We start from the raw sequence: 2,450 nt of genomic DNA, 5'->3' as shown, positions 1-2,450 counted from the left end.
ATGTCATGTAATATTGCAATATTATAATATCATGTAATATTGCAATACTGTATAATACAGTGGTCCCTCGCTACTTGGCGGTTAGTTTTTGTGGACTCACTCCATCGCAGTTTTTCAAAATAAGATTGGATGAGACACACAAATGGCTGATTGATGGATGAGCTGCACAATCGGCATAGAATTTTTATTTAAAATTAATTATTTAAAATTATTTAGCGCTTTTTTTTTTTTTGTTTTCTTTTTTTCCTCTCTTTCAGCTGCTCCTTCTTCAGGGGTCGCCACAGCGAACTAAGTCGCACGAAGACTTGGCAGTTATTTTTATGCCAGATGTCCTTCCTGACACAACCACAGACACCGAGCTACCACAGCCTCTGTGTGGAGCAGAGAGCTGCCATCTAGGACACCAGGAGGAGCAGATGGTGGGGGCCTTGCTCAGGGGCTCAGAGTGGGACGAATGAGGGTGGGGGCAGGTGTGGGTGCTTCACCTACCACCTACATTTTTGATGTACAGTGGAGAGAACAAGTATTTGATACACTGTTGATTTTTCAGGTTTTCCCACTTGCAAAGCTTGTAGAAGACTGTAATTTTTATCATAGGTACTCTTCAACTGTGATTGATGGAATCTAAAACAAAAATCCAGAAAAATACAATGTATGATTTTTAAATAATTAATTTCCATTTTATTGTGTGAAATAAGTATTTGATACACCAGAAAAATTAAACTTAATATTTGGTACAGAAACCTTTGTTTGCAATTACAGAGATCAGATGTTTCCTGTAGTTCTTGACCAGGTTTGCACACACTGCAGCAGGGACTTTGGCCCACTCCTCCATACAGATCTCCTCCAGAGCCTTCAGGTTTTGGGGCTGTCGCTGGGCCACACAGACTTTAAGCTCCCTCCAAAGATTTTCTATGGGATTCAGGTCTGGAGACTGGCTAGGCCACTCCAGGACCTTAAGATGTTTCCTACGGAGCCACTCTTTAGTTGCCCTGGCTGTGTGTTTTGGGTCGTTATCATGCTGGAAGAACCAGCCACGACCCATCTTCAGTGCTCTTACTGAGGGAAGGAGGTTGTTGGCCAAAATCTCACGATACATGGCCCCATCCATCCTTCCCACAATATGGTGCAGTCGTCCTGTCCCCTTTGCAGAAAAGCATCCCCAAAGAATGATGTTTCCACCGCCATGCTTCACGGTTGGGATGGTGTTCTTGGGGTTGTACTCATCATTCTTCTTCCTCCAAACATGACGAGTGGAGTTTAAACCAAAAAGTTCTATTTTTGTCTCATCAGACCACATGACCTTCTCCCATTCCTCCTCTGGATCATTCAGATGGTTATTTGCAAACTTCAGACGGGCTTTGACATGCGTTGGCTTGAGGAAGGGCACCTTGCGTGCACTGCAGGATTTTAATCCTTGACGGCGTAGAGTGTTACTGATTGTTTTCTTAGAGACTGTGGTCCCAGCTCTATTCAGGTCATTGACCAGGTCCTGCCGTGTAGTTCTGGGCTCATTCCTCACCTTCCTCAAGATCAATGATGCTCCACGAGGTGAGATCTTGCATGGCGCCCCAGACCGAGGGAGATTTTCCGTTATTTTGTATTTCTTCCATTTTCTAATAATTGCACCAACTGTTGTTGCCTTCTCACCAAGCTGCTTGCCTATTGTCCTGTAGCCCATCCCAGCCTTGTGCAGGTCTACAATTGTATCCCTGATGTCCTTACACAGCTCTCTGGTCTTGGGCATTGTGGAGATGCTGGAGTCTGATTGATTGAGTGTGTGGACAGGTGTCTTTTATACAGGTCACGAGTCCAAACAGGTGCAGTTAATACAGGTAATGGGTGGAGAACAGGAGGGCTTCTTAAAGAAGAACTAACATGTCTGTGAGAGCCAAAATTCTTACTGGTTTATAGATGATCAAATACTTATTTCACACAATAAAATGGAAATTAATTATTTAGAAATCATACATTGTATTTTTCTGGATTTTTGTTTTAGATTCCATCAATCACAGTTGAAGAGTACCTATGATAAAAATTACAGTCATCTACAAGCTTTGCAAGTGGGAAAACCTGAAAAATCAACAGTGTATCAAATACTTGTTCTCCCCACTGTATATGTAGATGTATATTGATGTTGCCGGCTTCACCCGGCAATCTTCCGATCACAGGCCCACCTTCTCTAACCTCTGCGCCACCACTCCCCCCCCCAAAAAAATAAATAAATAATTTGCACCTACTGCACCTCCGTACAGCCCACACTGCAGGATAAACTTCCTCCTGCAGCTGATCGTGCGAAGTGGGTGTGGCCAAGAGTGCTTGTGTCTCTCTCTCTCCCTCTCCCTCTCCCTCTCTCTCTCTCTCTCTCTCTCTCTCTCTCTCTCTCTCTCTCTCTCTCTCTCTCTCTCTCTCTCTCTCTCTCTCTCCCTCCCTCCCTCCCTCCCTCCCTC

The 2,450-nt window shown here is 44.2% G+C and overlaps 1 protein-coding gene across 1 annotated transcript in view; it reads right to left on the bottom strand.

The window, feature by feature from the left end:
* Positions 1-2,450, bottom strand: part of fasn (fatty acid synthase) — an 82,819-nt gene that overhangs the window by 31,297 nt on the left and 49,072 nt on the right. The gene's annotated exons all lie outside the window — the stretch shown is intronic.

Source organism: Nematolebias whitei, chromosome 17 (assembly GCF_014905685.2).
Source record: "Nematolebias whitei isolate Nwh7 chromosome 17, NemWhi1, whole genome shotgun sequence".
NCBI lineage: Eukaryota > Metazoa > Chordata > Actinopteri > Cyprinodontiformes > Rivulidae > Nematolebias > Nematolebias whitei.
This window is presented reverse-complemented; position numbering and strand designations above follow the sequence as displayed.